Consider the following 13,537-nt stretch of genomic DNA (forward strand, 5'->3'; position numbering starts at 1 on the left):
AGCTTGAGTCACCTGTCCAAGGACACAGTATCAGGATGTAAATCTAAATCCTTTGATTCTAAAGCCTTATTCTTTCACCATGCAGAAATAAGTTTTGTGATGTTTTTCATTATTTTTAATTACTCTTTGTGAAGATTCAACCCAGGACACTATACCTCTGAGCCACACCCCTGACCCTTTTTATTTTGAGACAAAGTTTCACAAAGTTGCTGAGGCTGGATTTGAACCTGTGATTCTCTTGCATCAGTTTCCCAAGTCATTGGTAATATAATTGTGCACCACTGTGCCTGGCTTTTTCTTGATTTTAAATGTATCACATGCTCACAGGAATGCTGGAAGATGTACAAACATATAAAATAGCCTAATTGCATTATTCCAGCAAGATCAAATGGAGCTTTGCTATGTTGCTTCCAGACTTATTTTCATGCATATGGAGTTGGTGTGGTTCAGCACACCAACTGAGCCTTGCTTACTTAACATATTATACTCATTTCTTCATATTGAAGCCAGAATTAAAAGAGGCAGTCAGTAGAGATAGGTAAATCAGATCAGATCAGATCAAGGAGGCCAACTGGGGTCTGGGAAGTTGGAGAGGGATTGAAATGTTAATGTTTTCAGAGCCCTTCCTCCACCCTGATCAAGAAAACCTGTCCCTGCTGTAACCTGTCCCAGGGATTGTCCCTCCCTACAGGGAGTTATAAAATTTGTTAATGCACCCTGGGCCTCCCTTCCTGCCCGGATCACTCCACCTGGACCTTTGCTGTCCATCTGCTTCTCACCTTTTGGCCATCCCACCGGAAGCATCTCCTGGGCCTCCTCATATATGCAGGAAGGAGAGGATAAGGAGGAAGAGAGCAGGAGAACAAAGAAAATCTAGCATGTATAAAAGATGTAGAATGTTCTCACTTCTTGAGATACCAGGATACCAGCTAAATGGCCCCCTTCTCCCTCCCAGGAGAAGTCTGCATTACCCTCTTTTAAATAAACCCTGCTTTATATGCTTGCCTTGGTGTGTAACATTCTCTAATGTTATACTTCAACATATGAGGAAACAGTACTCATCACTGACAACCGGCGATGTCACTAGCTCGAAAGATTCTTCATTAACATCATTTTTAAGGTGAACATAATATTTCTTCTGGTGACTACATCACGCCACCTGTTGCTGGACATTTTACCTCCTGATTTTTTGCTATCTTCAGCAGCAACAAGGTGGTCATCTGAGGGTAGTTGTTTGTTTACTTGCTTCATCACATGAGAGAAGATTTTGGAAAGAATACTTACTGGATCAAAGAGCAAGAACGCTTTAATGGAATTTATGAGACATTTAAACTAGAACACAGTGGATTCTGCCTTTGTAAATAACAGGATGAACATGACTTTCCAGGACTGAGATCAAAAGTCAACAAAAATTAAAACTATGAACATTTTGACCAAGAATGGACTGACCAGTTGTTGATTTATATAGTAGTAGTTTTCTAACCAGTAGGGGGCAGCACAAACACCAACGGAGTCCCTCCTTGGCCATTTGATTTGTCAATTTTGTAGCATTTTTGCCAAGCTTGCATTGTTAAAATTTAGCAACAACAGAGTCATCAAACTTACCGGCAGGAGCCAGAAAGGAAAATCCAGTTTGCAAAGATTTACAGCTTTCAGAAACGTTCCGGAAGACTGTTCCAGATGGCAAAGGGCTAGAGAGCAAGGGTCTTTCCAGTGTGCCTTGCACCGGGGCTAGAAAAGCAGGTCAGGGTGAGAGCAGTGACAGGAAGACATGTGTCTGCGGGTGGGATTGATGGCAGTGTCCTGTGCCCAGTGAGCGCTGGCCCAAGGGCTCGGAAGTGAGTTTAATTTCCCAAACAGGATGGCCAAGGAAAAAGGGGGCATGTGACTGCCAGCCTGGGGAAGACCTTTGGCACAGCAGGCACAAGGTCAATGATGCAAAGAAGGGAAGTATTAATGAATCACAGATAAATATGCAGTGCCTTGAACTTGAGGGGCGGGAGAGCCTCTGTAGGAAGCACGATGGCCGTGCACCTGGAGCTCGGCTTCTAACCAGGATTGTGCACCCCTGATAGCATCTTTGTGACATCTGTGTACATCCTGACTCAGGCAGAATTTATACAGAAAGACAGACATTTTATATGAAGGGAGAAGCTCTATAGTTGTCAGGAGTCTGTGACCCCAAGAAAAATCACGCACAAGTGATGTGTGTGTTTTCTTTCTTTCTCCAGGAGCGAAGGTCTCTTCTCCCCGGAGCCTCACTTCTGTCTGTCCCAAGAGACCTTTGGTCCTGTCAGTGGCAGAAAACCCTTCTGGATACTCTGGTGGGTGGTGAAGTTGAACAGAGGCTCAGGAAAAGCTCTATAGCACAGCAGAGCTGGGAAGCTTCCAAGTGCATCTGTGAGGACTTCCAGGTGGAGACCAACCCCCTTTCCTTGGGAGTCTGGCCACAGCCTGGGCCACCTATACAACTGCCTCTTGGAGAAGTTTATAGTGAGGGCAGCATGTCTGTGATTTGGGCTGTATTTCTCTTCGGGGATCCAGATGGCTTCATTATTCCACTTTCTTCCAAAAGATTTAAAAAATAGATGCATATTACAGCATTGTACGTAGTGGGATGAACTCTGAAGACAGTCTAGATGTTCATCAATAATGAAGTCATGGAATAAGTAGTAGTTCATTTATATTATAGGAGAGTAGGCAGCTCTTAAAAGAGCTTGATCTGTATGTAGGGACCTCAAGGGCACCTATGATATTCCTGAAGTGAAAACTCAAGTTGAAGGGCAGTGTGTAGGACAGGGGTGGGCGACCATTTTCTATAAAGGGCCAAATGGTAAATATCTTAGGCTCTGAGTATCACATGGTTGTGATGTATGACTACTTACCTCTGCCATCATAGTACAAAAGCAGTACAGACAATATACAAAAGAATAGGAGTGGCTGTGTGCCAATAAAACTTTATTTACAAAAGCAGGCAGTGGACCAGATTAAATCTGCAGCCCATAGTGTGCTGACACTTGGCATAGATTGTGATTATTTTGAAGAGAACCTTTGTATATTGTGGATGTTTTGTAAGGATAGGCTCCGAGCTGCTAATCTGGCTACCCTGGGGAGTAAGAGGGTGGGATGAGGAACCGGTGATGATTCATTTCTCTCTTTATTCATTTCTGATTTCTTTGATTTGAAATGGAACACATGTATGTATTGCTTTTGTATTTTCTTTTTCCAATTCCTAAAATGATGTCCTCCAGCCTCGGGAGTTCCCAGTCGTATAGACATGACTTTGCCCATGGAGTGGGGAAGTTTCAACTTGATTTAAGGGGGTTTTGGTTTACCACAAGCTCCAGAGAAACTAGCTGTTGCTAAAAACCCAACCCAGTTTGAGATGAAGGTAACAGGTCACGATTTTCTGATTAAAAGGGACAGTCCTGCTGAGTTCTGCACCATTCGAGCCACATCCAAGGCTGTGTTTGGTGTTGGATGTGCTCTGAGCCCCTGCTGTCAGTGACCTTCCATTGAGCAGGTTACTGGAGGAAATAAGATCTGTATATGCTCCCTTTCTAGAATATTCCAGAAGGAGCTAGTTTCTGCAGGACTCAGGAGGTTCTGTTTATTTCACAGTTTCTATTTATTTCAAAGACAGAACTTTGTTGTGAACAGACCTGAATCTGCACCTCAGGGAAAACTTCCGACTCCATTCATTTCTCTGAGTTTCCTCTGTGAAAGGGAGATGATCAGAATGGGAAGATTGTGATGGTGATGGTGATGTTGGTGATGATGGTGATGATGAGTCGAGGCTGTAACTAGGTGGTACAGCACTTGCCTAGTGTGCTCTGGGCCTTTGGTTCTATCCCCAGCACGTCACATGTGAAAACAACAACAAATAACAAGAACAAAAAAACCCTCGTTACTTGGTTTTTATAAGAATCTAATGAATCACTACACATTTAGCATTTTTCATGATGCTTGAAACAAAGAATAAATGCTTCATAAAAGCTAAGTTTGTCACTGGGCTGGTTCTTACTGCGATGGCTACTGCAATCGCCACATTATCCTTTCATTTAACTCCCTACCTGTTTGGATAGGTTCATCCCCGTAACCCAACAACATTTTGCTTCATGGTCTTGGATAAAACCAAGCCGATGCTGTGGCTGCATGGCTCTCTCTGGGCCTCAGTTTTCTCATCTGTGAAACAGACTTCACCAATCTGTTGTTCCCACCTTCGAGGGCAGGATGCTGCCCCATGGACTCCACTGATATGTCCCTGGAGAGTAAACTGCAGCCTGCAAATTAGAGGTAACGTGAAACCCCAAACCTGGAGTTCTCGCCCCCCATTCTGCATGCCTGTCTGGCTCCTTTCCCCATTAACTCGAGACCCGCCTCTTTTGACCACATGATGTCTCTGCTCAGAACCTCCGGGTACTTCCATCTGCCTTGCCGGTTTGGACTGGTGATTCTATGCTGTGTGACTCTGCATGGTAAATGGACCATTTTGCATATATGCATCATGGCCAAAATTGAAAGAAAGATCTTAGAGAAATAGGATTTTGTCTTGTACATTTTCATGTGAATAAGTCATTCAAAGCTAGCAATGGATGCCCAGTTCAAGGAGATTTCTGCATGTCAGATATAGAGCTAGGCGTCTTCACATAGAATTAATATTTAATAATATTGAAACACCCTATGAGATAGGTCACCATGTCCCCACTCTGCTGGTGAGCAGTGGGGCTCGGGAAAGGAACCAAGTAGCTCAGGACCACTCAACTATAGGGAGAGGACCATGTCAGCTCATGCTGAATTTAGGGTAAATATGAAGTAAAACACTGTTATCACTTCTCTTTCATGAACTGGAGGGTTTAAAAAATGTTATTTTTTAGTGTGAATAAGTTAAAAAAAATCTATCTGAGTCCGCACTTACCCCTTTCTGGTGTCTGTTTACCAAACAGGCTGGACCTCACCTGGAACTGAACCAGGGCCGGTGAGGGAGGGGAAGCTGGAGGCCTAGCTGGACCCTGGCTTCCTGTGGGGAAGTCCTGGGGCTGAGCCTCCCACTTCCTTCTGGTCGATTGTTCACGGGAAGGAAGGCAAGGGGCCTTCTATTCTTTCTCTGGAGCCCTCGAGGTGCCCTCTTTGGAAGCAGGAAAAATGTGCTCTCCCCACCCCCACCCTAGCATGTTGAAGGCAGGTCTCCCCCTTCTATGTGTATGGGGGGCCAGTAAGGGGTTTGGGGACACTGGTGCCAGTTCATGCAATTTCCTTTCTCCTACTTGATAGCGAGGATGCACAGCTTCGGATCATCACTTTTTAAATTTTTACTTTTTAGCTATTTTTTGGCTCCCCTTCTTTACAGGGGACTGTGGGGTGGTCCAGATGGCAACAGGAGCACCCCCAATGCCTCTAGGTTTCTGGACTCATTCTTCCCTTTAATAACCAGAAAACTGTCATGAGACCTGCCCATTCCCTCAGAGGATTCAGCCAAGGGGAGAGCCTGTCTCCATCCTGAACTCCTGCAGTCTGCTTTTCTCCATCACCTCGAGCCCCATCTTCACGGATGCTGGTGCCTCTCGAGCTCTCTGTACCACTTGCCCCCACCCCTTCCCTGGGCAAAGGGGAGAAATTGAGTTCCCATTTATGTCCGGGCTAATGAAATTGCACAGCAGGCTCCCTTGTGGTTGAAAGCACAGACCTTCAAATTTGACTATCCAGGTTCAAGTCCCAACTGTGCCTCTTGCCCACTGTGTGACCTTAAGCAAGTGACTCAGCCTCTCTGTGCCTCAGTGTCTTCACCTGTAAATTGGAGATAATAAATAGTACCTTTCAATAGAGTTGTTGTGAGGATTAAATAACCTAACTTCCAAGGCATTAGAAACACAGTGTAAGCATTAGATAATCAGCTATCCAGTGACACCACAGCGTCTTAGGTATCTTGGCCTTTGACCTGGCTGGCTTCCACATGGCTGGAGCCCATGACCACCCTTACCCCAGAGAGTAACTTCTTTCATTTCTCTTTTCCTTTGTGATCCAGAGCTCTTCAATATGCCTATGGCATAAAGCTGAAAGGGGAAACATGGAAAATTCTTGTTACATTATTATAGACAATACTTTTACCTTCTTTTATTTCTGTGTCCTCATTCTGGTCTGAATCTGAGAACTATTCTTGTCTAAAAGCTTATCACTTCATTTTACCAAACAAAAGACTGTGGCTCTCCTCCCCAGCCCAGGGGACAATTTGGTACCCCCTGCCATGTGCACGCAATGTAGAAATGACTGTGGCCATTTTTTTTAATAATAGCGTTCACTTTCTTACTACACAAAGATGAATCACAGCCACAGCCTTTAAAGAACTTCAGATGAAATGGGAGAGAGAGGGCACACACACTCTGTCAGGCATCAGACAGACGTGTTCTTGTTCAAAATAATATGGAAAGGCAAGTCCTCAACTAGCTCCTCTGCTGAGGGGAGGTAGGTCATGAGGCCATCGAATGTGAACTCCAACCTTCTACGTCCAACCACCTGTCAAAGTTAGCATGGTGAAACACACAGACAGACAGACAGACAGGCCCCACCTCCTCACCCTCTGAAAAGCAATGCAAAAACTTTCGCTGTCACAGTCCTTGAAGTCCCCTTGGCCTATGTGATGCTCAAACACACTGTACCCTTGGGGCTGGGGTTGTGGCTCGCCTAGCATGCTCGAGGCACTGGGTTTAATCCTCAGCACCGCATAAATGTAAAATAAAGATATTATGTCCACCTAAAACTTAAGAATAAATATTTTTTTAAAAACCCCACACTGTACCCTCACAGACATTTAGATTATTTTTCTCTCCCTAAAACCTGTGGCCTGCTGGCTGAGGGGAATCCAGGACTTGTAAACTGTACTAGTTAAATGATGAGTGTCTGGGACGGTCCTCCAGGGCTAGCACACTCTCCTAGCTGCAGGGAAGGGGTGGTGGGAAACTGTAACAGGAAACTGGGAGCCAGTACTGGTGGAAGCACAGAAGAGGCCCTGATGCCAACATCTGAGAAACTTCCACAAGGAAGGACACCACAGCATGAGTTCTCCAAGACGATGGAGAGAAGACACACGCTCGAGCACGTTAGGGGCTGTTGGGAATCCACACCACGCTCTGGAATCTCTCAAGGCCCTGGAAAAACAGAAGTCATTGGGAATTCCTTACATCTGGGGTGGTGACAGCGAGGGCCTGGGGCCCGGGGAGTTGGTGAGGAAATGAAAGGAGCAATCACTGGATATGATGCAGAAGGATGGGTTTACAAAATAGTTCAAGTTTTAGAATTTGTTAAAACTAAAGATTTAGAACCAGAAGGGCTTACTACTCCCCTTTCTCTACCCCTTTTCCAGATGAAAAATGGAGCCCAGGGAGGTGAAACAACCTGCCTGTAGAGGTAACTCATGTTAGTAGCTGGCTTCAGGGCCAGAAATCTGATCCTGGAATCCTGGTCCTTCCATTCAGCCAAGAGGGCAATGCTAACCCTGGGCTACAGAGCTTGGTTCTCAGTGGGGCTTATTCATCCCTGGTCTGCCTCAGCCACCAGGATGCTAATTTCAGTGAGAAAAAATAAACAACTTACCTGAGCTTTCTCAACCTTAACATTATTGATGTTTTGGACCAGACAATTCTTTGTCATGAGTGATGGTCAGGAGCATGGTAGGATGTTTAGCTGATGGACATCTTCTCTCTCCCATCTCTGACGCGACAAGTTGTGACATTTAAAAATGTTTCCAGCTAAATGTTCCTGGTAAGAGGGCATGAAACTGCCCTTAGTTGAAAACCAATGTTTTACGTCACCTGCCTTAGTGGGAACGTCACCTGCCTGTAGTGGGCCTCAGCATCACGTGGGCGGAAGAAAACCCGAAAATTATAAAAATAACAGCTCTTTTGTCATTTGCTGAGAATTGAAATAATGAATATCTTTCCAAATAGTCTTCAGAAAGGCGATTTGTTTTTATTCCACAAATAGGTGGTGTTCGTGTACCACATGCAGAACAGCAGGAGATGTTAAGGGGGACTGGAATAGATGACAGGGTCTCAACAGGGTCAGGTTCAGTGACACTGTGACAAAGAATGGCCAGGGCTTCTAGATTCCCACTGGGAAGGGAAGCGACCAGAGAAGACAGGATTCACTGTGGAATTGACTACAAGACCAAGAGGGTCCTTTGCCATGGTCAGCCTAGGAATTGAGAGACCAGGCCCAGACCTTGGGGGTCAGGTGCACTTGTGGTGGGATTTAGGCTTACTGTGACTTGGACAAATTGCTTCTGACCCTCAGTTTCCTTGTCTGTTGAAGGGATTGTGACTACAGTCACCTCTTGATTGTTTGCTGGGGATTCAGTGAATGATGTGTGACACCACGCAGGGCCTGGGACCTGATTTGCGCTCAGCAAACCTGTAGAAACTTCTCTGGTTCTTAGCATTTTAAAATTAGGAGCAAAGTTTTGCTTTCAGCACAAGCACATCGATACCACCAAAGCTTGGAGCAGGTCACTGGACAGGGCAGTTCTTTTAGTTTTGGCCATCTGTTGTCCCTTATTAATGGCATGCGGATTGTGTCTGTGGTTAGTTTTAAAGTATCAAATATTACTAAGCCTGTTATTTCTGGTATGTGCAAGGGCAGTGAGAGAAATGTGCCAGTTAAAAGAGAGGTTCTCTCATCCTGAGAGTGGAGGTCATTTTTCAAAATCAAAAGTGAGAAAACCCTTAAAGCTGCACGTGCCTTTAAGGGGGAAGCTTTGGATGTGGAGATGATCACACAAATAAAACACTTAGAAATGAGCTGGTGCATGGTGAACACCCAAGAAATGTCTCCTGTTATGATTATGATCATGAGAACAAAAAGGGTATCCTCCAGTACAGGAAGAGTACTGAGCTGAAGGCCAAGATGGTTGTAAGCACATTGCAAGGACTTTTACCAAGGCCCCGTGAGCTGCACAGAGTTAGGTCCCCATTTTATAGATATGGAAGCTCAGGCACAACTTGCTCATGGGACCCAGCTAGTCAGTGGTGGAAGCAAGACTTGGGCCAGGAGTCTGGCTCCAGAGCCTGTCCTATTTTTAAGTGGAAAAAAAAAGTTTCTGTTATTTTACAATGACTTCACTGTTAGGGGAGTAGGGCCATGGGCCCGGAGGAGAATGACAACCAAGTGAAAGCTCTATGATTTAATGACAAGCACATCATTGACCCTTAATTGGATGGTTTCTGTGAAGCTGGGATGGCAGCCAGGAGGCAAGGGCTTCAGGGAGTGAATGGAGGTGAGAAAAGGGAAACCTCTAATGCATATATCACTCCCAGTGCTGTAGTAACAGGTAAGGAAGAAAGAAAATTACCACTGCAAGGAGCAGCCTCTGTGTTGAAGGTTTGGCTTTTTCTTCTCCCCAAGGTGATGGATATGCATTGGAAGTAAGAAAAAGGGGCTGGTGGAGAGAAGAGGTTGAAGATGTTGAAAAGGGAAGAAAGTTATTTCAACAGGCATTGGCTCACTGGTCCTGATTGGAGGATTTGGAGGAGCCATTTGGGGCTTTTCTTATTAATTGTCCCCAATAAGTCGGTGGTGATCTGGTAATCTGGACCTGCACTGTCCAGCAGCCCCCCATTCTCTTGGTGTGGGTGGTCCATTATCTAGTTGTTAATTTGACTCCAGGGCTGCTATTCAAGAGCTGTGTGATCTTAGGCAAAGAAATTATTTCATGTCTCTGAACCTATTTCCTCATCTGTAAAATGGTGAATTTGAATTCACCATAGAGTATTTTGCATTTGCAGCAGTATTAGCTACTAATGTGGACAGAAGTCTGTCTTGCCATGTTAGGGGAAGGATTGATTAATCCTGCTTGGGAGATTTGTCTTAAAGTAGGAGAGCGGCCACATTGACTTTCCTCTGTGTAGGTGAGAGAGGTGATTTGACTACAACTGTAACAGAATCTGCATTATATTTATAAATGTGTATAAGGTTCATTGAAATGGATTCACTGGTTATCTGGGTTCTAGGGGCATTTTTCTCAATACTATAAAAACCTTACATCCTTTACTGGTCACATACACATCTGAGACTCGGGGATGTCATGAAATGTTGCCGGCATGTTGCTGCAGAGTCATGCATTGCTATTCTTTGAAAATACACAGGTCTGTTACCAGTGGTATTTCTGATCTACCAAGTGCCTAGTTCCCAGGAAAGAGGGTCAAGTGTGCATTGGTGTTGCCTGCCATCAGCGGTTAATGGTGTTTAGTGGAATTTTCCCTCGCCACCAGAACTGTGCAGTTCAACTCAGCCAGTGCTTAGAGTGCCTGCCAAGGGTAAGGCACCAAACAGGAAAATGGGGAGTATAGATGTCAGTTTTGCTGATCAAAGCCTGTGACCACAAAAAAACCCAGAGCAGGAAACCATGACAAATATCTGACTATCTGGTGTGCAGCCACTTGGAACCCAGTAGTGCAACTCATCAGCTTAAGAAGCATGCATGTGTGCATGGGCGTGTGTATATGTGAGGTCTGTGTGGAGTAACAGGTTGATTAAGGGGAGAAGGTTTTATGGTGGACACCTGGGGAAAACCTGTGTAAGATATGCTTTTATCTTCTTGTGTGTATGTTATCACTCAGGAACACTTAGGCCTGGTGGTCCAGTAGTGTGGGCTCTCTCCAACTACCCCAACTTGTATCACCTTGTGAATACCAGTTGATTCAGGATGCAGGTAGAACTCTTCAGCAACAGTTTAGCTGTGGTCCGGGACTCCTGGGTGGCCCATGGGAAGTGCAGTTACACAGGGCCCCCTGCTCAGAGCGTCTCTGGGTTCTTTAATTCTCTGCTATAGCCATCTTAAAATTCCTAGTGACTTTTGAGACTAGAACTTTACAATTCTTCTTTGTATTGGTCCTCACACATAATGTAGCTGATCTGGGTTGCCTGAGACCCTTTCAAGGGGTCCATGAGCTCAGAACTATTTTAGTAAGAATAATAATGTTATTTGCCTTTTCCACTCTCGTTATCTCCCACTAGTATACAGTGGACTTTTCCAGAGGCTACCTGAAGTTGGTTTTGCAACAGATTGAATGCAGAAGCTGCTGAGAATCTAGTTGTCCTTTCTGAAGTCAGACAGTCAAGAGATTTGCAGGAATGGAAAAACAGCGCTGTTCTTGCTAGATATATTTTGCTTTTGGAAAGTCTAACTCTTTCTCATTTAAAAAACATTATTTATGCTGACATGTGATGTGTTTTCAATTTTATTTTTAAATGAATTAATAAGTCACCATTTAAATTTTTTCTCCATCGGCTAGGGAGGTAGTTCAGTGGTAGGGTGGTGTTTAGCATGTGAGAGAGGTCCTGGGTTAGATCCCAGCTCCAGAATAAATAAATAAGTGAATGAAGGAGTAAATAAACATTTTCTTGATTTTAGTTTCTGATATGTTACATATTAATAGATACAACTCGGGAAAGCAGAAGCCTTCAGGCCTCCTCTTAATGTTTAAGACTGTAATGGAGTACAGTCAAGTTTGACAGTCATTGCTCTCCAGGTATTTATTATTTCTACTGGAGGAAAATCGGTTGTGGGAATGTGATCGAAAGATACAGTGTGTTTCTCTATATTTGTTTATTTGTGTAGAGAAACCAACATCTACTAAAGAAATGAGAGGAAGAGACAGCCTTGGCTGTAACCTTGAATTTGTGCAGGATTTCCCATGCTGTGGCCTAGCACAAATCTCGTTGTTACTTGCTTTTCTTTGTTGTAGAAGTTTCCGAGGGGCCGACTCTGGGTTTCACCCAGCCCTTGGAGCTGTCCAGGATGGGAATTTGCTTGAGAGGTATCTAGCTCCTCTTCTCTTCCCTCTAGAGTTTCTTGCTTCCTAGAGGGGTGGGGTGGTACGGGACCGAGGACTCCCCTGGCAGAGTTGGATAGGAGGTTTCTTCCATTTTGCGGATGCCAGAGGCTGGTAAAGAATCTTCCTTTACCAAGTCCAAAGGCACAGGGCTAAAGTCACAAGGAACAAGTACATAAAAGGAATAAATAAGAAAGCATAATGGCATCAGCCTGGAAGCAGGGAGCAGTCACTAGAGATTCCCATCCTGTGCAGGAGAAGCAGCCCACCAGCCACAGCCTGAAAAGAGAACTTTCTCCCGGTGATGTCCACCAGGGAGGGGCTGCTTCCAACAGGGAGGGCAGGGCAGGGTGGGAATGGGAATCGCCTGTTCTCCTTCTCATGACTCTGACTCATTGAAACTGATCCTTCCTTTCCCTTTTTGGGGACACTCTCCTCCACTTTCAGCACCAAAGTGCTGACCTGACTTTCCCCCTCTTATCTTTCGAAAATTCATCTTGTAAATGAATGAATGATAGTTGTGTGGCTGTTAATGGCATACCACATTGCCCTTGGAAAACAAACGAGGAGACTCCAGAGACAAGACCTTGACCCAGGGAAATACATGTCCAAGGCAGGATATTTTAGATGCCGTGCAGGTGGAACTGACATTTTAAGGAAAGCATGTTTTTCTAGCATTTCTCACACCATGCCTGTGATTTTAAGGGGGAACCAATTAGATTCCTCTATCCATCTTTCCTTCTTTTCCTCCTTCCTACTATAGAAGGCTTTATGGGTCCTCTGTTATATCCCAGGTGTTGCCTAGTTATTGGAGAGTCAAAGATAAATAATGTGGTATCATCAATTTCAAATCTGTGAGTGGAGACAGGAAAACTGATCGTTGAGACAGGCTGAGGCCAATACCATGAGGGAGGGCATGCCAAGCACCTGAGCAGCCTCCCTGGGATGGAGGGGCAGGACTGGTCCTTTGACCTGGCTCTTGAAGGGAATGTGGGTGTTTTAAAGTGGCAGCAAGAGGGCTGGATGTGGCTTGGGAGACTGAGGTAGGAGGATTGTGAGTTCAAAGCCAGCCTCAGCAATTTAGTGAAGCCCAAAGCATTTCAGAGAGACCCTGTCTCTAAATAAAATATAAAAAAGGCTGTGGATGTGGCTCCATGGTTAAGCACCCCTGGGTTCAGTCCCTGGTATCAAAAACCAAAACAAAACAAAATTTGGGTTGGGGAGCAAGAGAACAAGATGCTGCAGGCCCAAAGAGGTTAAGCAACTGCGTGGTTCCCTTGGTGTTTGGGCACGACAACCTAGAGGCACCTGGGACAAGTAGCAGGGGGGGGGGGCGGGAGTGGAGAAAGAGCAGCTGGGACGAGGCTGTGGTCAACTCCACTGGCCATTCCTATCCTCATCCCAGAAAACAGGAAAGGGAAGCAGACGTCTATGGACCAGGAGAAAAGCAAAGCCAGCTCTGAGCCATTAGCTTATATTCATGCTGCAAGTTCTGCAGCATGTGCTCATGGAGCACCTGTTCTGTGTGTCTGGACAGACCGTGCCGTGCAGGGTTCACTGATAACAGCTCAACGTCATTTCTGCAGAGGCTGCACATGAAGGTCCTCTTTGCTTCCTTAGAGGCCCATCTGCTAATAAATGATCTGACTCAGGTCTTTCTCCTCTCCTTCCTCTTGCTCCCTCGGTCAAAGGTACAAAAGAGCAGGGCACTG

The sequence above is a fragment of the Spermophilus citellus genome (assembly GCF_964194105.1).
Source record: "Spermophilus citellus genome assembly, chromosome: 2".
NCBI lineage: Eukaryota > Metazoa > Chordata > Mammalia > Rodentia > Sciuridae > Spermophilus > Spermophilus citellus.